Source organism: Lemur catta, chromosome 6 (assembly GCF_020740605.2).
Source record: "Lemur catta isolate mLemCat1 chromosome 6, mLemCat1.pri, whole genome shotgun sequence".
In the NCBI taxonomy this organism is placed as follows: domain Eukaryota; kingdom Metazoa; phylum Chordata; class Mammalia; order Primates; family Lemuridae; genus Lemur; species Lemur catta.
In genome coordinates, this window is record NC_059133.1 from 75,189,650 (window position 1) to 75,215,472 (window position 25,823).

General features: G+C 39.8%; 1 long non-coding RNA gene across 1 annotated transcript; it reads right to left on the bottom strand.

The window, feature by feature from the left end:
* Window positions 1-5,422: 5,422 nt before the first annotated feature.
* On the bottom strand, window positions 5,423-23,542 carry LOC123639897. Its single transcript, XR_006735832.1, has 3 exons — window positions 23,502-23,542; window positions 22,420-22,471; window positions 5,423-5,487 (listed from the first exon to the last, which is right to left on the bottom strand). It is a non-coding gene; the product is annotated as an uncharacterized LOC123639897 (long non-coding RNA).
* Between the last annotated feature and the right edge of the window lie 2,281 nt (window positions 23,543-25,823).

The following is a 25,823-nucleotide window of genomic DNA, read 5'->3' on the forward strand; positions in this document are numbered from 1 at the left end:
CTTTCTGTTAACCGTGGCTGCCTCTAGGAACCCCACGCTTCTGTGACAGGTGAGGCCCCTCACGTTCTCACGCGGTGCCTGGTCCCGGCTCCCGGGTCGCTGCCTGGGAGTCGCGACCTGCCGGTCTCCATCCCCCCGGCACGCTGGGCCGGGGAGGTGAGGGGCGTGCGCTTCGGATCCAGGCTGATCCGGATTCTAGTCTGCCTCTTCCTAGCTGTGTGGCCTCGGGCTAGTTCCCCAACTTCTCCAAGTCTCAGTTCCTTTATTTGTTAAATGAGGGTAAGGATACTGCTTACCTTAGAGGTTTGTTGTCACTAACCCATATTATAAGAATTATCTAAGTTTGTGGAGGAAGGGTGCCCTGCCTTTTTACTGTGTATCACCAGCCCAACGAGGGTGTCGAATAAATATCAGTTAATTGAATCAATACGGAATGCTCAGCTAAGGAAGGGAAGACAGTGCCCGTAGGGAATGGTGGTCTTCCACAAGGCGGCTGTGCCAAGAGTCACGCTGCCCTGTCTCAGCCCCGGGTGCTGCCCCTGAGTTTAGGGATGATAGCTGGGCTCGGCTATTTCAAGTGTGGAAGGGCATCCTTGCTCTGTGAAGTGCTGTTTCACAAACAGGCCACCATCTGCCGCGGTGATAAAAACGTTTGGCGCTGAATTTGCTGTGGTTGTCAGTATCGACGTGCCTGATATTTAGAACACTTATTTTTTTTTTATGGAGCTGATTTGGGAACACAGAAAGCTTCTGGGAAAACTGCCCTACATAGCTGCCCTTTACAAGCAGAACAGCTGTGCCGCAGTTTTACTGTTCTGAGGCTGAGAATAGGGAATTAAAGAATCCTAACAGCCAGGCTCCATTTCAGAGCCCTTATACGATGCTATTCCAGGGCAGTGCACACCCGTCAGCACCTAGATTTCCGGTGTTGTTTTCATTTTACTACTTAACATTGCACGTCAATGTGAAGCTTTTAAAATAACATAGTGGATATACGTCTCAGTCCACAAGCCTGATGTGCAAGAAAAATATTTTCTTGAGTTTTGTTTTCCCTGTAACAACTTTATGTCTGTTTGGAGTTTCTATTTCTTGGGAGCTGCAGAAATTTGTCAGTTCGGTTGGAATCCCCTTTTCTCAAGGGTTGCATGGAGCACCGGAGGGTTCACACAGCCTCAAGCCGGTGCAGGGCCTGATGATGTGCCTGGGTCTCAGTGTGTCTGTCTTTGCTGAGTCCTCTGTGGCCCCTCAGGCATGCATCCTCCAGCTCACTCCTGAGACAGCCAGAGCTCCAGTGTCCTGGCCACTTCCGGTGCCACCCTTTGGAGCAGCGCAAACATGCTGTGGCTTTCTTGCTAGGGTGGAGTGTGGGATTCCCTGTGCGGCTCTCTATAGCCTTCTTTGCCGAGACTCACTGCACAGCCGTTCCCTTTCTAAGGCTACGTGGTGTCCGGGGGCTCTAAGCACATGTCCTCTGGACAAGGCAGGTTTCAGAACTCACCTGGCATCTAGGACCAGTGCCTGGCTACCCTGCATGCCCCATCTTCCCTGGAGGGAATCCAGGTGACAATCTAGAGAACCCTAATACTCATCTGGCTTTCAACAATTTGGATAATTACAGAGTCCTTTCCATTCCCCTAAGGCTGTGGGATTTTGAAACAAAAAGAGACTCCCTTTTTTCCCTCCTTTGTTCTCTGCCACACTTCTACCCGGATGCAAGGCTGCAGGGAGAAGGGGCAGGGGTTGGGACAGAGAAGGGGAAATAATGGAGGGCAATGGAGATGGGTGGGCACCAGTTAAGATTTCATATATCATCTTGGCATCTTGGCATGGTACACTCATTTGTCTCATTTAATTGTCACAGCAGTTGTGTGAGGTAAAGGGCCTCACTTTTCAGGTGAAGAGGCTGAGACTTTGAAAGATTAAGTACTATGCCCAGCGCCTGTTTTAGATGAACAAAAGATGTGTGTGAATTTCCCCCATTTTTTAACCTTCTTTGCACATGCTAGCTTGCGGTTCATCCCACCTGTTACAAAGGGTAGGACAGGCCGCTGCCAGCATTCTTCCTCTTTCCATGTTGTCTTGCTTTGGAAATTGCTGTTCCCCTAAGGTGTAACAACAAAAACAACACTGTGTGGGCAACCGATAATTAAGACTCTCTCACACCTTCCCAGAACTAAGACAATCTTAGCCATAGGGGTAAGGATTTATCTAGCCAGATACTACGTCAGACATTGAAAACATAAAAACACGAAAATTAGTAAGTAAGCCTCAGCGCTCCTTTGGCCAGGCAGCCTCTGAGACGGCCTCTGACACTTCTACCTCCTGGTATTCATTTGTTCAATGTCCTGGCCTTGAGTGTGGGCTGGACCTAGGGACTCGCTTCTAATGAATAGAGTACGTCAAAAATGATGGGCTGTCACTTCTGAGATGAGATGGCAAAAAAAACGTGGCTTCCATCTTGGGCATCCCCTCTCACTCTCTCTCTAGCCTGTCCTGCAGGAAGCTAGCTGTCACAGTAGGCGCTGCCCTGCAGAGTGGCCCCTGTGGCAAGCAACTGATGTCTCTGGTCAACAGCAACAAGAGTCTGACTCTTGCCTGTGTTCACATGAGCGAGCTTAGAAATGTATCCTCCCCCCGCAGATCCCTAAGGTGACTGTAGCCCCAGCCAATATCCTTATTGCAGCTTTTTGAGAAACCCTGGGCCATTGGCACCCAGCTAATTGGCACCCTGATTTCTGATCTACAGGAACTGAGAAAATAGATCTTTGTTGTTTCAAGCCACCAAGTTTTGGGGTAATTTGTTATACAGCAATAGATAACCAAGGGGGTAATAGTTATATACTGTATATCTGCAGTCCCCAACTCTGGGCCGTGGACCGGTACCAGTCCGTGGCCTGTTACAAACTGGGCCACACAGCAGGAGGTGAGCGCTGGGCAAAAAATCATGGTGGTGCTCATTTCATAGGAACATCCCAAATGGAGTTTCTATCGTTAGTCAGCCAGCTAGAAGCAAGAACATGCCAATAATAGGCATTCTTTCCACCCTATTTTTTTTTAATTAATGATTCCTTTGAAATGACTATCAAGGCTTTCTATTTAACAGTATTAAAAATGTAATCCCTGTCAGATCAGCAGTGGCATTAGATTCTCATAGGAGCACAAACCCTACAGTAAACTGCACATGCGAGGGATCTAGGTTACACACTCCTTATGAGAATCTAATGCCTGATCATCTGAGGTGGAGCTGAGGTGGTGATGCTAGCGCTGGGGAGTGGCTGCAAATACAGATTATCATTAGCAGAGAGGTTTGACTGCCCAGAGACCATAATAAATCAACTGCTTGTAGACGCATATCAAAACCCTATCAGTGAGTGGCAAATGACAATTAATCTGCATCTATTGGCAGGCTTTATAGTGGCAAGTGAGTATCTCACAGTCCTCCCCACCCCTGGTCCGTGGAAAAATTGTCTTCCATGAAACTGGTCCCTGGTGCCAAAAAGGTTGGGGACCACTGCCATATATTATTATATACAGTATAGTTATATATAGTTATAATAATAATATATAGCTATATAAGGAAAGAGTAACTAGCATATGCATTGTCTTTATTATGTGTCAGAAACTGGATTAAATGTTTAACATGCATCATTTCATTTATCTCTCACAATAATTTTATCAGATACTATTGTTATTCCCATTTTATAGGTGAGAAAACTGAGACATAGAGAAGTCACTTAACTTGCTCAAGGCTACATTGCTAGTAAATGGAGGAGCTAGAACTCAAGTCTGCATCTGATTTAAGAGTCCTTGCTCCAAAGTCAGTGAATACTGCCTCCCAGGCACATCCAATGTGTTTCACGCAACAGAGAAAGTATATAAAAACTCCAGAGGTGACCAAGGGAGAGAGTCAGGCAATAATACCTAAAAGTTTTAGAGAAGTTTTTGTATTTATGTTAGGTCTAGAAGGATAAGAAATTGATCAGACCTCTAAAAATTGAAAGTCCTTTATAGGCAGAAAGACTAACAACTGCAAAGGCATATGGGGTAGAAAAAGATCTTCAAATTTGAGAACTTCTAATATAAAGTTCAAAGCTGCGGTAGGTAAATAGATAAGCTTAGACTGCAAAAGGATTTTTTCCCATTAAACAAAACACTAATTTTTAAGTTGGGTTACTCGTCCTTTATCTTTCAGCTCTTAAATATAAAATAATAAGATGCCATTTCAAAAAAATAGAATTTAAATTTATAGACTATGTAAGTTAGGCCTTGTAGCTGCCCAGGACTTTTATTAAAGGTTTTAGACTCAGACTATAACAGAGACAGTTCTAAGAAATATTTACCTTTTCTATAAGGCTCTATGACAAGTAAATACACAACGAACAAAGCTTACTAATGTTTGTCGACATGAATAATTCTGCAAATATTATCTCAGCCTTTATGATTTCATTGATCTCACATCAGGTGTTCAGTCTCATATTAAAAGTTTATCTCAACAAGCTGCAGATCTATTGTTTCTTACTTCGGAAATCTGTAGCCTTGGGTACTGAAAAGACAACACTAGCAACATTGAACTCTCATGTCTTGAGGCAGTAGCTTTTATTGTAGAAAAATATGTATAAAATTTCAACTGATATTTGCAATGTCAAACATTAAGTTGCTATAAACCCAAATAGATCCCAGATGGTTTAAAGAATTACATATTATCTTACAATAGAAAAACAATTAGAAACACTAATATTTAAAAAAACTGTGGAAGAACAATAACTTACCCAACTTTAAAACATAAAGGAAATAAAAGTAGAGAGCTTTTAACCTATAAAATTCTTATACTATAAGTTGAAAATAGAAGAGCAACATCATATAGGACATAGAGTTAATACATATAAAGAACTTTTGAAATATATAAGGAGAATGTCGATATTCCAATATAAGCAATCATAGTTACTATGAAAACCCCTATTATATCCCAGACGTTTTATTCATTCTCTCATTTAATCTTTTCAATAATCATGCAAAGTCTAGTATTGTTACTGTAGTTTTGCTGCTGAGAAAACTGTAGCTAAGCAAGATTAAGTAACTTACCTAAGCTTAGTTAGTGGCAGAGGCATCTTTTAAATGGGACTCCAAAGTCTACATTTTTTCTGCCAGGTATTGCCGTATAAGTAAAAGCATGGTCATGAACAGACTCTACGTAGATGTTATAATGTCCTCAAATGTAACCGAAGTAAATTAAAGCAGTTCTGAGGTAAATTTTAAGCAATCTAAAATATGTTTTTAATTTAATGATGACACAAATATCAGTATAGTTTTGAGAATGTAGAAAAGGAAGAAACCTTTTACCATATCAACATTATGATGTGATGAAACCTACCTGGAAAGACATTTGGTAATCACTTGTTTTTCCTTGGGACTGTCCAGACATCACATTCGCTGAAGCCTTTCTGGTGTCTCCTTGCCCAGGTAGAGTTATACACCCTTCCTCTGTACCTTGAAAATATTTATCTCTGTGTTGCCACTGCATTGCAATTGTGACTGACATGTGCAAAAAATTTCTCAATAAATACTTATTGACTAAATGAAAAAATAATTCATCAGAAGTGAAAAAAAGGTATATGTATGGAGGCATTCATTGCAGCATTCTTTACAATAGTAAAACATTAGAAACAAGGTCAGGAAAATGGAAATGGTTAAATGAAGGGCCTTATAACAACATGACTGACTTTCACAGTCTAAAAACAATATAATATGTAGTCATCGGTGAAACTTGAAGAATATTTGTCCATTATGGAAAAAAGGCTGAATATAAATGTAGTGTTATTGCCCTATGGTAAGATGTGCTTGCATAGGACAAAGACTAGAAGTTAATGTATTTGAAAACAAAAGTTAATGGTTCTGTTAGAGTGATTGGATGAGATTTTCTTCAATCATTTCTCACAATTTGCTTTAATGTGGTTGTTAAATTGCTTATGCTCATCTCAAAAAATGACCTAAATTTCTCTTAAAATTATTCAGAAGCCAAGAAAAATTTTTTAAAATTTATCAAAATTTCCTGGCTTGACCATTAAGAAGTTCAGAGCTGTAGTAACTTTCCTTAGCTGTTTGTTTCTAATATAATTATTTTCCCCTTAACCTTTATCTCTATTAATGCTTAGTTCTAACTTTTTATTCTTCCTTTTAATAGTTTAAGAAATTTATTACATTTGTGCCTTTTATAATAAATTGCTTCAAATCTTATTTGGAAGTAGAAGAATTATAAATAAATAACAATAAAGATTACCATATAATGAGTGAGCCATGCATAAGACTAAGACATTATTCAAGGAATTAAGCAGATGCCATTGGATGTCTAGAAAACCATCTGAATGCTAATTAAAGCTAACTCCTTTGCACTTCCAACCTTCACCTCCCTCCCTCCCCCAAGAAGCACTAACACCCTTACACAAAACTCCAGTGCATTACTTACCCATGACGTTTTTTTATTTTAAACTTGTAACAGCAGTGACTACCTCAGCACAGGATGTGCCGTCAGCATTAATGACCTGCTGAACCTCATGGCATCATCTGCTTCCAGCGGGACATTACCCCCCATTCCCTTCCATGCCACCACCCCCTTCCTCCCCCACAAGCTCTTTTCCTCTCAGGATGTGACCTCTGCTTTAATCCTTCTTGCTCCATTTTAATGCTTTATATTTTTAGCTGTTTTGTCATTCACTAAAAGCAAGAGTCACATAACTCGGTTGTTCATTTTGTAAGCCACTCCACTCACAGAACCAAGTTGCTCATTTTAACACAGCTCTTGGACTTAACCAATGTAAGAGTATGTAGGAACTAGTTGTATCTGATTCTCTTTCAAGGTTTATTAGCACTCTTTTCTATGGAGGCTTCTTTAAAAAAAAAAAAAAAGAAGATACCTAAATAAAACCAGCCTTAAATCATATAGGAAGAGACTAGTTCAAGGAGAATATCAAATGACTAATTGTCTGAAATGACTAAGTCAGATACAATGACCTTGAACCCCTAAGACCATTACCAACCTTGTCTTCCACCCTTACCATCCATCCTACCGCCATTGGTATAAATTGATATCTAACAGAGAATTGAAAAAGTCAACAGCATCTTATGCTATTTCATGTTAAAGAAGGAATTAGCAAAGTAAAACCCAAATAATATTTATATAGTTATACTCTATCCAACTGTGTAATTTGAAGATCTTTCAGGGGGTTAAAAGATTAAATATTATTTTCAGTGTGCAAAGGAAATAACTTACTCGATACCTGGCAATTAAGCCTTTGCAAACTCATAGGCCAACATGTTTTATTTGATTTAAACCAAACACAGACATAGTTGAAAAGAGTTAAAAGAAAGTATTTTGCAAAGTTAAGTACAATCCTAAGCAGACCTAATCTTTTCTAAGTACCCGACAATATTTCTCAAACTGTCTCCATTAAGGAGTATGAATGGACAGGAAGCCTGTACAGTCTATATTATATTTCAGGACAGGGATTACATTTTTAATAGTGTTAAATAGAAAGTCTTGATAGTCATTTCAAAGGAATCATTAATTTTTAAAAAAATAGGGTGGAAAGAATGCCTATTATGGGCATGTTCTTACTTCTAGCTGGCTGACTAACAATAGAAACTCCATTTGGGATGTTCCTATGAAATGAGCACCAACATGATTTTTCCTTAGCACCCGTGGATGAATCAAGTCATGTCAAGAAAGCAATTCTTGCTACCTGTGGCGTAATATTAGTAATATGATTAATAGCTACAGAATCATAAAATTTAGCTCAAAGACAGCCTTAGACTACATCCAGTCCCCTACTTTTATTTTATAAGTGAGGAAACACAAGTAAAACAGGTAAAGTGGCTTGCCTAGGGTCAAATAATTAGTGAAAATTAGCATCAGGACTAAGATTCCTAATCCGGTGTTCTAGCCTCTCGCCCATCCTTTCATCTGTCCATCCACCCAGCCGTCCATTCAGTGTGTTCTACAGACATTTCTGCAGCTTAACTCTGCCAGAAACGATGCGTGGCCCCAGTGAATCATTCCTCCCTATGTGCACACTCCTTGCAGTATGACTTTTCTGTTCCTCCCTTCAGGGGGTAGAGTTTATTTCCCCACCCACTGGAACTGGACTGACTTTGTCACTTGCTTTGACTTTAAAAATGTAGTGAGTGTGACATTATACAACTTCAGAATCTAAACTTTAAGAGACCTTGCAGCTTCTGCTCTCCTCTTGCTGCTTGGGGACTGCCATACCAAGAAGCCTGGGCAAGCCATCTTAAAGATGAGGAGTCATGTGGCAGGGAACCAGGATACCCCAGCCAATAGCCCCAGCAAGTGCCAGACATGTACACGAGGCCAAATAAAACCAGCCCAGTCCCCAGTTGATGCACCAACTGACTGCAGATTTGTGAGTGAGTTTATCCAATGTCACATGACATAGAGACCAGCACCAGAGATTAGTCTTGCACATGTTGTTGACCCACTGAATCATGAGCTAATAAAGAGGTGGTATTTGTAGACTACAAGTTTTGGGGCGGTCTGTTGTTATGTAGCAATAGATAACTGATCCACCACATTAAATGCTAGACTCTAGAGAAAGAGATAGCTAAAGAAAGATGAATAAGATAGTCTTTGCCATCATGAAATTCACAGACCAGTGAGGAATACAAACATAAAAGTCATCCTTTGAGAAATGAATACTAAGTTTCATGCAATTTTCTAAGCAAGGAATTATAAAGGGCTAATTACAAGGGGCTATAAGGTATTGAGGTTAAAGTCAATAGCATTTGATGACTGAGTGGGATGATTAAAGAAGGAGGCTAATATGGTGTCTGCTTTAGAATGCTTGATAGATACTGGTAAGGTTAAGCTGGGGAAACCCTGAAGAGGACTAGGTTTAGGACGAAGGGAAGTGAAATGAGCAGGAGTTCAGATTTGACATGTTGACTTTTTCTTTTTTATTTCTGCGTATTATGGAGGTACAAAAGTTTAGGTTACGTATGCTGCCCTTCCTCCCCACCCCCAAGTCAGAGCTTCAGGTGTGTCCATCCCCCAGACGGTGCACATCGCACTCATTATGTATGTATACACACATCCCCTCCCATCTGCCCGACGCCCAATAAATGTTATTACTATATGTGCACTTAGGTGTTGATCAGTGAAACCAATTTGATGGTGAGTACATGTGGTGCTTATTTTTCCATTCTTGGGGTACTTCACGCAATTGTGAATTGGACATGTTGACTTTGATGAGGAACCTGGAAGTTTCAAGATGAAGTTCAGGTTTATAAACATCCAGGTAGAAATGAATATACAAGCTCAAAGCTCTGGAGAGCAGATTGGATTAGAGAACAGCCTTGAGAATCATCTACACATGTTATTAGTAGTTTAAGCCACAGATAGGGTTAAGTTGACCAAAGAGAGTGAATCAAGTAAACTAGGGGAGAGAAAATGGATCATTTTCTCTCAGTGGATCATTCCTTTGAAAAATTTTTCTGGGACACATTAGATAGCAGGCAACTTTATATTTTGCCTCATGCCAGACATGAGGTAAGATTCTGCACTTATTCACATTCTCCCCTCCCCCAAGGAAAAACTACTACCTAGAGCATCAGCTAAACGAATACAATTTGCTTAAGAATTTGAGAAGACTGAACATGGACATTACATCACTCAGTACATAGCCTTTCCTTCCAAAGATACTCATTAGATAAATCTTTCCAAGTCACTCATTGGACCACTAACTGTTGAGTCTCACTCTCTCTTTCCAGACACTTCACTTGGCCTTCTTCCTGGCCCTTACATCTATCCCGGCTCCTTTCTTATCCAGAGCACTGTAGCTCTTTCCCAGTTCTCTCTGGGCATCAGTCTGCCCATAGGTCCGGGAGCCCCAGCCTCTAAGTGGGGCCATTTAGGCATTCACACAACAAAACACCTCACAGGTTGTTGCTAAGAGGAAAAAACAGGACTTCATCTGGTACATACTGAAACGGGTTTTCAGAAGGCGCAGTGGAAAAAGAATAGGTCAGGGGAAGAAGTACAGTGCCATTCCAGGCTGGGCATTAAGGAAATAGATGCTCAAGAGGTATGCATTTGGGTCCTGGCCAGGGATGACAGGGGCCAGAGGCGCAGTGAGATAAATTGGCCTCAAGGTTTTGAATTGGGCATTGTTGATTCTTATTTAACTTCTTGACCTACTTTTTTTCTTTCTAATGGAAATATGTTCCCATTTCAGGAAGAGCTATAAATCAAAATGAGGAACTTCTTGTAATTTGAAATTTAACCTAGAAACCGTGAAAAATAACTAAAAATTAAAAGGTATCCTTCCATTTTTAATTAACATTGCACAGCTACAAGGAAACCATATATTTAAATATTCTAGCTTTTAATTAGCATTTCCTCTTACAGTGACAAGACTGCGCAAGTTGTCGAGAAAATAATTATCACTATTTTCTTTAGCTACTGTGCCATATTACAATCTCCAAAGATCTCTGGATCTATTTCCTATGCATTTTGTAAAGCAGAAATGTCTCTGGAATAAACTCTATACTAGAAACTGACCCTTATAGAATAAGGAAAATAATTTCTGTTATGGCAATTATCTTTGTCCAAAAAAATCTGCTGAGGTAAGAATTCATAGGACAGCCAAATTCTCCATTTTTTACTCAGAGGAATAAAAATTACTCCAGTAAGTATCTAATGCACCTCAAGGGAAGTTTTGCGATGTTTTCATACTTTACCAAACCACTTAAAAGTTTTGTGACGCAAATGAAAATAGTAATTTTAGCTGGCAATAAAAATAATAATTCAACAAGGGAAAAATCAGCTAATAATCAATTATACTAGTTGGGATTAAGAAACTATGACACTTAAACAAATGTTTAGAGTCCGCTATAAAAATCATTATGAAAGTGTACGTTTTTAAAGAAGTATTAATGCAAGTAATTAGACAATGGGGTCCATGGCTATTAAAAAGATATTCTGTATATGCTTCTCAGGGGCCTACACCAATAAGGATGCAAATATTAGCATTTATAAACCTCCTGATTCCAAAAAAGTTGTTTATTTCTGAATGGTGGGAAGAGGCTTTTTTTTTAAAGATCTAAAAGTAATTTAGATATCTTCAGAAGACCTGAAATCCCTCTATATTTTTCACCCAATATTTAGGCCTCATATTTGCTACAACCGTTGCAATAAGACGGCTTGAGCCATCACAGCCCCAATAGACATCTTTGCAGCTCTGAGAAGTTTCTGGTTCTCTGCACACTGTAAGAACACCATGGATGTGACTGCAAGTATAAAAAAGGCTTTCTTTCCCCAAAATGACTTGCATCTTCATGTCAAAATAACTGAAATGTCACCATGAGAGATTTTATTCTTTGATTAAAAAAACTTGGTTCTCCATGAACAAATATTTACTGAGCACTTTCTGAGTTTTATGCTTAAGTTTGTGGTAAATGCTCTAAGAGTTATAGGATCATATAAGATGAGATTGCTATGATAAAGAGAAATCGTGCCAATTGAGAAAACATGAAGACTACAGAGTCCAAATCAAATGCCATTGTGTTGGTCTATATGATCCCTTGTTCTGTCTGTCCGAAGAGAGAGGTACCACAGAATACAGAGAGCTCTGGAGAGAGAGGGGTGTGTACAGCAATGTAGGAGACACTCAAACAAACTTCTCTTTCCCCACAATTCTGCCTGAAGCCAGAACTGCCACTCACCGCAGCAGCCCAGCAACCAGAATGATTCACCTGGGAGGCTCAAATCTCAACATACAGGTTTCTCGGTACTAGAAGACATGCTGCCAGCATCTCACTGACCTCTGATCTTTTTTTCCTACCTTATACCACCCCCCACACACCCCCAAGTATGCACATTTCTAGAAGTAGAGGGAGGAAAAGAATTCAGGTAAGGCAGTCCTTGAGAAAAAGAACTGAATGTTAAGGTGGTTTCAAGGGACCCCGGGATGGAGCCAATTGGTGGGAAAGTCTTGTGTGGATCCAGATAATAGAGTCCTTTTAGAGTTTCCTGAGTGGCACCAGGATCAAAGGAGATGCCCTCAACCAACTATACTACCCTCTTTTTATATCTCTCGGAGGAGAGAGCAAATGAATTTCCTCGTGAGAAAGGGGAGAAGGGGAAGAAAAGACTTTGTCTGGGACAGGGAGTGATGCAATGCAAGATGGCCCGTGGGCAGTCATGCAGGTGCTCTCTTCCCAGCCCAAATGTCAAAGGCCATCTCGGTGTTCCTGCACCTGGGCAAGGAAAGGCAGCTCTTCTAAGATTGTTCATAAGCCTTGTGACTGGACCTCAGTCTTGGGCTAATAATCTGGTGTAAAAATAAATAAAACAGCACCTTCATCTGTACATATTTTATAATGTGTGATATTTTGAGATAATATTAAAATAAAAACACAGTCCCCACTGTGGGCTTACCCCTTCTCTTTTTAATGATGCTATAAACTCAAACAGAAAACATGCTCAGCCCTGGCTGCAAAATATAAAACGGGAGGAGTCAGGAATCCTGTAAATAAATTTTAAAATGTATTTCTAATACAAGGTCATGGGTTTATGAGTTAATTTTACTAACCTCCAGCTTGCTGACTGACAGACCAGCTTTGACTTCAACCCCAGAACAGGCCTCAAACTTGGTTCTGCTTTCCCAAGGAAAGGTGCTGCTAACGGCAGGTGCTCACAAGGTAGGGGGTGAAAGAGCTGTGTGGGACTTGGTGTGCAGACTGAGAGCAAAGTGAAGCCCCCAGATTAGAACTATTGAAAAGCCCCAAATTATGGCTTCAAAGAAGGCTTGGAAATGGATTTGTTCATTTTCTTTGGTCTCGCAGACAAAAGAGACTGTATGGTCAATATGTCACTGTAATACCTTCCTTCCTAGAGAGCATCTCTATCCATCATTTCTTTCTAAGTACACCATCTATGGAGGACCAAGGGGTAACTATTATTCAGGCCCATGAAAGAGCAACTGTTTTCAACTCTGAGGTCAGGGATCCATCTGCTCCCCGTCCCCACCTCCCACCCCAACCACACATGAACTACAGATCTCCTGTCTCGTGAAGAGGACTCGTGAGTAGCTTTCCCCTAGCCTTTGTCCTCTCACCACTTGAAACATCCTTCCCTTCTCCCTTCCCTCTGTTCAAGTCTATTTCCTTCCTTTGCTCAAAGTTTCATTCAACCACCCAGCCACAGGTGGACACTTCTTCCATCGCATCCTTGCACCATCATTACCTCTGCTCCCCACTTCACACGCACCATAAGTTACTGAATATTATCAGAGATCAGTCATTTTAAATGGATTTCTGGGCCTCTGAAACTCCAATTTGCAAAACAGTCATCTAAGTAGCATAGCATACTATACATATATACATATGTGTGTGTATATAGATTTCTGCAGATTTAGTAGGGTGAAGTCTAAGGTGCAGTGGCTTAGACTGGGTGCAGTGGCTCATGTCTATAATTCTAGCATTTTGGGAGGCTGAGGCAGGAGAATCACTTGAGGCCAGGAGTTTGAGATTGCAGTGAGGTATGATGATGCCACTGCACTCTAGCTTGGGCTACAGAGCCCCTGTCTCAAAAATAATACTAATACTGCTACTAATAATATATATTTTTAACTAGTCCCCCTGGTAATTCTGGCGCAGTTGGTCTAAGAATCACACTTTGAGAGATATTGTCTTAGATACACACATACACAGAGACCAGGGAAACTATCCTTGGAATTTGCTCACACTATCAGTAAACAAACAAAAATGAAACATTTTCACAACATTCATTTAAAAAGAGGGAAAATGAAAGCTTACTATGGAGTCTAATATTTTAAAACTTTGTTTCCTAATTCCTAATTACTGGAATAATAAACATCTGTAAGTAAGAAGCCTTTCAAACTATACTACAAAGCTGTGGTGCTTAAAACTGCTTGGTATTGGCACAAGGGCAGGGACACAGACCAGTGGAACAGAACAGAAAACCCAAATATAAAACCATCCTCATATAATCATCTAATCTTTGACAAAATAGACAAAAAAATACTCTGGGGACAAGAGTCCCTATTCAATAAATGGTGCTGGGAAAACTGGATAGCCACATGTAGAAGACTGAAACAGGACCCACAGATTTCACCTCTCACAAAAATCAAATCACGGTGGATAACAGATTTAAACCTTAAATGGGAAACGATTAGAATTCTAGAAGAAAATGTAGGAAAGACTCTCACAGACGTTGGTCTAGGCAAAGAATTTATGAAGAAAACCCCTAAGGCAATTGCAGCAACAACAAAAATAAACGAATGGGACCTGATTAAATTAAAAAGCTTCTGCACAGCCAAAGAAACAGTCACGAAAATAAACAGACAGCCTACAGAATGGGAAAAAATTTTTGCATACTACACATCAGATAAAAGACTGATAACAAGAATCTATTTAGAACTCAGGAAAATCAGCAAGAAAAAATCAAACAATCCTATCAAAAAATGGGCAAAGGACATGAATAGAAATTTTTCAAAAGAAGACATAAGAATGGCCAAAAAACGTATCAAAAAATGCTCAACATCCCTAATCATCAGGGAAATGCAAATCAAAACCACAATGAGATACCACTTAACTCCGGTGAGAATGGCCTTTATCAAAAAATCCCAAAACAACACGTGTTGGCGTGGATGCGGAGAGACAGGAACACTCATACACTGCTGGTGGGAATGCAAACTAGTGCAACCCCTATGGAAAGCAATATGGAGATACCTTAAACAGATTCAAGTAGACCTACCATTTGATCCAGCAATTCCATTATTGGGCATATACCCAGAAGAACAAAAGTCATTTTTTAACAAAGACACCTGTACCCGAATGTTTATAGCAGCACAATTCACAATCGCAAAGATGTGGAAACAACCCAAGTGCCCATTGATCCACGAATGGATTAGTAAACTGTGGTATATGTATACCATGGAGTACTACTCAGCTATAAGAAATAACGATGATACGACATCTCTTTGGTTCTCCTGGAGAGAGCTGGAACCCATTATACTAAGTGAAGTATCCAAAGAATGGAAAAACAAGCATCACATGTACTCACCAGAAAACTGGTTTCCCTGATCATCACCTAAATGTACATCAGGGAAGGATACCAATTGGATACCAGACTGGGATGGGGGGGTGGGGGGAGGGGATGGGTGTATGCCTACATGACGAGTGCATTGCGCACCCTCTGGGGAATGGTCATGCTTGAGGGTGCAGACCCGGGGAGGAGGGGGGGGGAGGGGATCGAGGTATGAATACATGGCGAGTGCCAGGCGCACTGTCTGGAGAGTGGGAGCGGACGCGCTTGGGACTCTGACTCGGGGGGATGGGCGGGACAGGGACAATGTATATGATCTGAACTTATGTACCCCCATGATGAGCTGAAATAAAAAAAAATATTAAAAAAAATAAATAAATAAAAAAATAAAATAAAATAAAATTACTCTTCATGAGTTTTATATAACCAAAAAAAAAAAAAATAAAAAAAAAAAAAATAAAACTTTGTTTCCTAATTCCTAATTACTGGAATAATAAACATCTGTAAGTAAGAAGCCTTTAGTGTCTTCATCCACTTACCCCATTCAGACCCATCCCTGTTCACTAAGCCTTGTTGTTCTCCAATCTAACCCAGATCATTAAAATGAAACCTTTTGCTTTTAAAAGGATAAAGGAGAAGCTTCCCACCATCTAGAGAGAAGAAAGACTTTCCCTACTCTCTGGGGACTAAAAACAATTGAGAGAATGATATTCTGATTTCAGACACTCTTCTCATTCCTCAAAAATCATAATACAATTATAGGAAAGATCATGGACTTTAGTAAAACAAAACAAAACAGAACAAAGCACTTTCAACCTGCTCGATGGCCCTGCAAAATGCCAGAAGGTAAAGGTTTGGTACTCAGATTAAAATGCGAACCATTCTACCTAAAACAAAGCTCATTAAGCCCTGCTGGGAGAAACACTCCTTTGCTCTCCTTGGGACTCTGTATAGAGGGGCCTCACTGGACACCACTCCTGACAGCTGTCCCCCACTCACTCACACTTCTGTTCGCATACCCTGCAGAGAGGATCTGTCCTCCTCTCCATTGTGCAATGGGCCACATGGACCAAGTCCCCCACTACCCTGACAGCCTGCAGGGCTCCAAACTGTCCCACAGCATCTGCCACCGGGCGGCTGCCTGTCTCCTTCAGGAGTGGCGTGGGGGCAAGTACATTCGGCCACACGTCTGAAGCCACGTTCTTCTGTCAGCTTCTCGGTAGTAAGGCTGGCATTTATCTCCATCTCTCAGTCCCATATTTCTCAACCAGACAAGGAAAGAAAAGAGTGGGAAAGATAGGACCAACCAAGAGAGGTCACTCCATTACTGCCTTCACAAGGAACAATAACCAGCATTTCCAGAAGCCCAGACTGGGTGGTGGTTGCTCTGTCTCTGACTTCTGTGGCCTTATCTTACCACTGTGCATAGAAATTTCCTGGTTATATGTCTGTTTTCCTGACAGGACATGAACTATATAGTGTTGACATTTGTATCCCCAGAAGTTAGAATGTAGTCAGTGCCAGCTTGGTGGATATGTGACCTCTGCTACCAGCCACACAGGCCTTCACATTTGGTTGAATGCTCTGCTGTCCCCATCTTGACTTTCTTAATAATTTTTGAACTAGAGGCCCATATTTTTATTTTGCAATGGGCCTTGCAAATTATGTATCTAGTTCTGGTTGTTGTAAGCACTCAGTATTAAGATAAAATTGAGTGTTAAGGTAAATAACAACATAGTTCAAGGACTGATTCCTGGCTCTGCCACCTGCTATCTATGTTACCTTGACAAAGTCATTTAAGCTCCTTAAGCCTCAGTCTCTTCATCTGTAAAACTGGAACAATAATAATAATAATAGTGATAATAAAAACTAAATTATATAGCCCAGGTTAAGTGCTTGCTACAATCCCATGCATGTTGTTGCAGGTATGCTAAGTGAAATGAGCCAAATGCAGGAAGTCAAACCCTCATGTTCTCACTCATATGTGGAATCCAAAGCAATCGAACTCATGGAAGTAGAGAGTAGAATGGTGGAGTCTGGCACTAGAGGGAATGGAGAGATGATAATCAAAGGGTACAAAGCCTCAGTTAAACAGGAGGAATAAGTTTAATTCTTTTTTTTTTTTATCTATTCTACAGTGTGATGAATACAGCTAATAATTCAATCCTATACATTTTAATATCAGTAAGAGTAAATCTCAAATCTTCTCATCACAAAAATTGTCAAATATTTGATGTATAGGTTAATTATCTTGGTTTAATCATTCCACATTGTATTCAAGAATCATAGCATCACTTTGTACCCCATAAATATATACAACTATAATTTGTCAATATATAATAAAAGTGCTTGCTATAGCACCTAACACAAATAAAGTCTTAACAAATATTCAATACTCCACTTATTACTACTGCTACCACTACTAATACTACTAATACAACTAACATGAAAATCAACTGGATTCCAAGGAAGAGATGTTGACATGGTCATGCCTTCTGGAATGTTCTGTGCTCGTATTGATTCGAGCTCCCAAACTTCCCTGCTAGCTTTTCTTTTCCTCTGAAAGCTTGAAGTTGCTAATTTACCTTTTAAGAAAAAAAGAGCATTTGCGACTCCCTCCACAAGCAATAATCATTAAAACTAGATCTTTTGAAAGACTTCTGACAGTCAAGTAAAAATGTCTGCTTACTATTCTGTGTTCCTTTGTCCCATCCCACAAGTGGGCATTTACTTTCTCTCTCCTTTATCTCATTTAAGGAAAAAGGGAAAAAAGAGGCTTCAATAAGCCCCTGGCGGTGGTGTGGGGTGGGAGAAGGCGGGTTCCCTGGGCAGACGGTAGAAAGAAGCAAGCGCCCTGTGAGGCAATAAGCAACACCGTTATTTAGGGACAACTGTTTTCCTGGTAATTTAGTCTCTCTCTCTTTTTTTTTTTTCTTAGTTCTTTTAAAGATTTTCAATATATTTAACTTCCAGAGAAGTCATGTCATTTGAGGTAGGGTTTCAGAGAATGTTCTCAGTGTGTCACTTCCCTGCTGATTCTTTTGTACGTTTCTGAGCTTTTTTGAAAGTTTTGAATCTATCTTCTCTTGACTAATTGGGTCAGGTGGACTCCTAGGATGACTAGAGCCAAAGTTTTTCCAGAGATAGTGGGTTAAAGATCTTTATTCTGCAACCACTAAGTTTTTCATTATTTCTCTTAGTTTTGGAAGATAAGAGGATGTCACATGTCTGACATAAATCTTTTTGAGACTCACCATACCTTTTGCATTTATCTCTCACCTTGTCAAATCTTGGCTCTTAACTATAGTCTATCCTTAGTCTAGGCTTGTTTTACCTACATTCCTCTCCAGCCCCCTAAACTCCAACCACCTGAGATGGTTAGATAGACCACAGAATTTGGGTGGGTGGGAGCTTAGGCAAAGGGCACCACCCACTTCCTCTGAATTTAGGCCCTGTGATCTCTAGTTCCTCTTTTATAAGAAATCTACCACAGTGTCCACATTTTGTACAGGTTATATTTCCCATTCTTCTCTCTCTAATAACTCCTAGAGCAAGGTAGCAAGAGTAAACAGGCACAATGATGCCATGTAGACAGATTGTATCTGCTCCTGACTATCTCGTCTCTACAGCTCTAGAAACAGTTAAATTCAATGACCCTACATTTCTCAACTATCAACACCATCAATTTTCAATTTCCATCCATTCCTTTACTACATGCCAAAGCATCTGTCTTCTAATTTTTAGATTCTATGAATCTAGTAGACACTTAGAGACATGTAGTTAATTACAGTTAGCTATAATGTACAATTAAAAATATTTTCAGAGTTCTTTTGTGACATTAAGGCCTTCCTAAATAAAAAAATAATTAAGGGTGATAGTAAGACTATTTTCTAAATACTATTAAAAATATATATCTGAGTCACTGAGAGCCCAGAATATCCTTCAAATGGTGGTCATGAATCTTAGTCCACAAAATGGGCTGTGTAAAAGGTTTAACTTCCTTTTTCTATAACTGAACTTAATTTTCATTATAAACCCTCAAGCTTCAGGTGGGAGAAGCTTAAGCGCAGTCAGTTTAGCCCTGTCATCCTCTCCCAGGAGTTGTGTCTGATTTCCAGGAAGGATTATGTGGTATCAAAGCCTGAGAGGGGCGTCATCTTATCAGAGTCATCACCTATCCAGGTGACATCTGTCCAGCTGTTCTGTTTCTCTCTGGTCTTTGATGCCATGTTCACATAGGTCACTGCTCAGGTGTCCCCCTTCCTAACCATAGGGCTTCTCCATGTCTGCATGTTTACTCTGTTTATCTGCCTGTCTCTGTCTATGTGCTTCTCTGTACTTAGCTCTCTCTTCTGGGGCATGGGATCCTTCTGCCTCACAAAAAGGAAGGACCACGGGAAACCCAATGGGACTGTTGACAGGCCATCACCACATCTGGGCTACTCTTGGGCACATGGATGTGTTTATAAAGCTCCAAGGGCATGTGGAAATTCTGTGAGACCATCACAAGTCCATCTGCGTGGATACACTGCATAGCAGCCTTTCTACTAGCCAACTCCCTAACCTCTTCTTGGGAAAGGGGACTCAGGTCTCCATTGCCCTCAAATCCTCCAAACCAGCTTGGATTCCAGTTTCCCCTACTTTGAACCTGAGAAAGAGAGAAGGGTATAAGCCCTTCTTTCTCAAGGACCCACACTGTCTATTCACTTCCTGCTTCCCCTTAAATTCTCCCCACTCCCAGGCTAGGGAATCTTTGCTCGTGTGTGTACTCGTCATGCACATGCAGTGTCTGTCGAGGCACTTGATTGTGTTTGCCTGGGGGTGAGGTGGGATGGGAGGATGCCACAGTCAACCTTCTTCTTGCATCATAAGCTTTCTCCCAAATCTGTTTCATTTCCTCTGCCTGAGGCTTTCCTTTCCCCCACGGAGGGCCTAGAATTTTAAAACTCAAAAGCCAGGGAAAAAGCCCTTGTTCCCATCCTTCTAGTTTGTCATCCCTCCCTTGAAGCAGTTGTCAAGGAGCACCCAGCAACGTCCTGAATACAAGTGGCATCTTCAGAGCTGTGCTGTCCATCATGGTAGCTACAAGTCCATGAGGCTAGTAAGTACAGGAATGTGGCTTGTTGGAACTGAGATGTGAAAGATACACATGAATTCCAAAGACGGTAAAAGAAAAAGAATGTGAAATATCTCACAAGTCATTTTTGATGTTAAGGCCATGTTGAAATGACAATATCTGGCTATATTTGAGTTAAGTAAAATATATTATTAAAATTAATTCTACCTGTTTCTTTTCGCTTTTTTAATGTAGCTACTAGAAAATTTAAAATTATATATGTGGTTTTCATCTGTGGCTTACATTATATTTATATTGGGCAGTGCTGCTCTCCCAGAATAAGTAATGGGAACCAAAAATAAATAAGTAGTCTAAAACTCTTATCACAAAACATCTGCATCAGATCCTGCCTGAACTTGCTATTCAACATACACTTTAAAATTCAACAATTATTAAATGAGGGTTATATTCCACATCTGCACAAGAAATTGGGAGGATAAAGAGGAATAATACATTATCCTTTTCATCAAGGAACTCACAACTTGGTAGGACAAACTGGGGAGTGTGTAACTAACTACCAAAAATGCCATGTGACAAGTTCAAAGTGGGGGCATTGATTTTTTTTTTTTTCTGGGCAGAAATAGGAAGAGCTAAGACAAGGGACTGACTCCCTAGAGGGGTTGTTGTGTAAGATGCGTAGACCTCAGTGGAGAGAGGGCATTCCAGGTGGAGAGAACCACAAAAAAGAGTGATTATGTTCAGGAGATAGTGAAAGGCTTCATGTGACTGAGGGCAAGCTGGGTCAAAGAAGAAGAGGCTGGAAACCCCAGTTGGAACCAGATAATGACAGGTCTCGAGGGCAGAGCTGAGGGGATTGACTTTATCTTCTAAGAGAATGGGCACCCATCAAAGACTTTCAGAAAAATAACATGGTTAGATTGGAATTTTAAAAAGATAACTCTGGCCAAAAAAAAAATGGAGGATAAACTACAGTGAGGAGATAACATGGTTAGATTGGAATTTTAAAAAGATAACTCTGGCAAAAGAAAAAAATGGAGGATAAACTACAGTGAGGAGATAACATGGTTAGATTAGAATTTTAAAAAGATAACTGTGGCAAAAAAATGGAGGATAAAGTACAGTGAGGAGACTGACTAGATGCTGGCAGATGGGGCCATGAAGCCCTGTGTTCTTATCCCTAGATCACTGTGACTTTGGAGGAGGCACAGTCCATAATAGCCATTTGGTCTAGCCATTGCTCACGAAAATAAATGAAAATATTATTATGAAAATAAAGCTAAAAAGATACCTTTTCTGAAATCCTAGTTAGAACAGAACTTCCCTAGGCTCCTATTCAAGGCTAGGTTGGCAGCGTTCTCTCTGGTTGCTCAGTAATCAAATGTTCAGGAAAAAAGCTTTATCTATTCCTAAAGAGCACTCAATCCATTTATGGCTTCAGTTGGTTATATGCAGTTAATTTTTGAATTTTCTTAGTTCAAAAGAGCTGTGGAGAAGGGTGAGTGGTGTCTGAAACTTACTCCTTAGCACACTGTGTGCATCTGAGCAGGTGTGTGTCATTTCTTATCTGCTCTAAAAGTGGTCCAATCAGCTCATCCCTCCCAAATATCAGCTTCTTGCCAAACAAGGCACAATACAGGAGTGAATGTCACCCTTGCTCTACCCTACAGAGCAACAATAGCTGATCAACTCAGCTAGAGGGGAAAAGAGAGCCTGGAAACATTATTTAATAATCTCAATTGGCAGCTTTGCCTTTGTCGCTGGCATTTTATCAGTTCCTAGATGAATCTGAGAGAATATATCACATTCTTTAAAAAATACAATGCTTTCTGAATATGTTGCTTTATTCGTTGGATGGGTTTGTTTTCATTCTCTGCAGTTAACTGAAAGTACTATTGATAGCAATAGAAAAGAATTTGTCTGAAGCAGTGTTCAGAAATCAGTTTAAAAAAAAACAACTTTTTTGACTCTTCCATTGTGAGATGCCTCTTAGTTCTCCTGAAGCAAAATTACATAAATTATGATCAGTCAGTCCTCTATTGTATCACCCTACCTCGGTGAACAGCATGATAGTGGGTGTCTATGGATGAAGAGATTGTGGGATAGTTGGCTCAGAGTTTGGACTTTTTTTCCCAGTAAATATTCCTGAAAATCTTATAGCATGGGTCAGGACATTCTTTAGGATAACTCTTAGATGCAGATTAGTCTGAGAATTATAACTGGTGTACTCACACCTGGGTTTAAAGGGGCATTGCCACCTAATTACCTGCATTTAGCTGATCAGAGGAGCAGAAGGTTTTGGCTTCATAGTTCTTGGGCTTAAAAAATAAAGAAAATAGTTCAGAACAAACCTGAGAAGATGGCATCAGTAAACAATAAGTGATCATAAGAGTTACATTTTTTTAAATCCATGTGACAAAAATCAAAAAAACAGCTCCTAGAGTTGCAGGTGGATGGGCAATCGCCAGTCACAACCTATGTTTCGCCTCTCCTCTGAAAGGGAGATGCAAACTATTCCGAAAGCAAATAAATACCTTGACATATTTTTGGAGGTAGCACATAAATCAAGAACAAACTTGTTCAAGTTGACCTAGACTTAAGAACTTTTGCAATTATGCGGTGTGACTAAGCCTGCTAAATGCTTAATTTTTACACAGTACCATAAAGAATCTAACTTGCAGCAGTGCAACTGTAGTAATTTAGCAAAATGGTCAGGTTTGTTAGCAATAGTATAGGCTTCTGTGTGAATCAGAAAGGAAAAATTACTGATAGGCAAACTAAATAGCTTTAAGACAAACATCTTGGCTGATTCTAAGAAAACAGTTTTGTTTTCCTCTTTTGTTTTAAATGAAAAACAATTTATCAAACAAAGAAAATATACTTAATAATTCTGACTTATTCCAAATATTGTTCTTTGACAGGTTAGATTTTATGTAGCCAAGAAGTTTTTAGAGATGTTTTTAAAGTAAATATTGATATTTTTTATTTTAAAAAACTGATAGTTTAAATTCTGAGGAAAATTTAGAGAGTCCAATTTTGAATTATTAATAATAATACAGATTCTGAATGTATGACAACAAAGAACCTTCTTTTCTTCTCTACTTAAGCCACCTTTGAGACCATCACAGACTTTCTTACTATATTCAAACAACATAGAATTAATGTGCATAAAACAAAATTCTTAATGTCAACCAAAATTCTAGTTCTTGAGTATGCAGATAGAAATCATTCTATGCTTTTTTTCAGAATCTCCCAAGCCTTTTGTAGTCATAGGGTTTTCATATCTTCAGAATTAAAAACATTTCAAACTGTATAATCTCTGTAGATCATTGTTTTGTTAGGACATACCATGCTGGTTTCATAAACCGGATCAAATCTTTGGTTTCAGGCAGACATCTGCAGTTAGTTGTTGGCCTCCAGGTGCTTATGAGTCCTGTACTTCAAGACATTCCCCCCAAGGAAAAATTTTTTTAATAAACAAGAACCTCCAGGAAGTCTGCAGGTGCAAGTGTGTTTTAGGGGAAATTAGTGACGGATTAACGACAAATAGGTGGTTGTGTGTTTGCACTGGTGTAGTTCTGACTTTAAGTACACAAAACATGAACTCAGAGCTGTTTCTTAGTACTTGTCATGGAGTTTCCCTCTCTCTTGGCCAAAACATCTATCTTTAGGAGTACTAACTAAGGTATTGAAGAATTAAGTTTTCTGGAAAAAATATCTAAAGACTTTCAGTAAAGGACCATTGATACTACAGAGAATAAATGTGTGGATATCATTGCCTTCATCACTTTGGATATTCACCCACAACTGACTCGAGGTTTGCAGGGCTGTTTTTGGTTCAGAAGCAGAAGACAATGTGAAATTAATGGCTTATGCCCAAGGCCCCCAGATGCCCAAAGCCACTAATGGTCACATGCTTCTTTGTAAGTTTTTATTCCTTATCTTCTTGGTCATTTTGTTCCTTCTCTGATGGTTCAAAATTCTAACTTATTAAAAGACATTCTTACCCCATAATCATAGTACACCCAATATCCTTACCCCCAACAATTAGCAGAAATAATATTCATCCTCTAGACACTGGCCAAGTTGAACTACCTATATCAAATCAAAGGAAAAAGCCATTTGTTTATCTAAAGAAGATTTAAGTAGCTTAAGGGACATATGAATCATCTCTCACTTAAAGAATAATTCTTGTCTCAGTGTTTCTGTGTTGCAGTCACTAAGTGTGAATAACTCCAGACTCACTTTCACTCCAGAAGATTTCACAAATAATTATCCAACAAAAAGAATCAGAAGGCCTGCCACTTGAGACAGCCAGCAGTCAATACGCGATCACAACCAACTGAACTGTGATGCAGATCTGGACTTGCTATTTTCCTGAAAAGTAGTGGTTTATCCTTCCATTTAGGCTGAAGAATGACCAAAAAGGGAGACTGATCAATGAAGAATGGCTCCTCCGGCAGCTAACTGGTGAGGAGAGTACGAGAATTAAAATATAAATCACAACTTGCAAAACTGCACAACTCACAAAACAGATAAAAAGTACCAAACTGTGACATGAAACAAACCATCTAAGCACAAACTCTCTTAACACCAGCTCATTTAGACCCATCAATTTTGAATAAGATCACAGACAATTGCTCCAACAGGAAGTTTACAGGGACTCATGTGTTCTAAAGGTAAGACCCCCTGACAGTGCTAGTAACTTACCTACTTTACAAATTCTTGAGGGACCCCTGCTAATACCATCCTGTGACTAACTCCTGCCCCCAAACCCTTTAAGTATCTTTCCTGGGTTCTCCCCTTTGAGGTGCCTCACAGTCACCCTGATGTGCAATTCCTTTCCTGCAGCAGCTAGCAAAACCTGACTTTGTTTGACAAAGTTATGTTCCTTTAGCCAGTGAGCTTTACTTCAAGTACACATGCAAGGGAGTACATTATAGCATTCTGGTTAAGAGCACAGACTCTTGAACCAAATGCCTGGCTTTGCATTCTACTCTGCTGCTCACTAGCTGAGTGATAAATTACTTAACTTCTCTACTTTTCTGTATCTCAGTTTTCTCATCTGTTGACTGAGGATAATAATAGAATCTACTACATAAGTTTGTTGTAAAGATTAAATGAGTTTATAGATGGTACATATATTTATAAAGTATATATACATATTTATATGGTATATGTGTGTGTATAAATACATATACCTTATTAATAATGCCTAGCATATAGTAAGTTGTTGCTATCACCAAAGGTAAATGAAGAGTTTGGAGGTAAGAATCAATCACTTGGGGAAAATTCTCTATGCAAAGAGAAAAATAATCCTAAAAAAGCAAAGGTTGAACAGAGCAGGAAAAGGCAGAAGTCTCCCTCTTGGACATTATCTGGGCTGGACAGTGTCCCACGACAGACATATGTGGCAGATGCTTTTCCGTGACGACTTAAAAATCACTCCAATCCCCTTCTCACTGGCCACCTCCCACTATGGAGTCTGGAGAGCTATCTACTCACGTTCTCAGGCTTCCTTGCCACTAGGGTAAAATGCCAAGTTCTGGTTGAAGAAAAACAAAAAGTCTACTGAGGGAGCTCCCGGCAGAGATTTTTCTTTCTAGATAAAAAGATAGTCCTTCACTCTGCATCTCGCCTGGTATGTGAATGTGATGCCTGAAGCTGTGT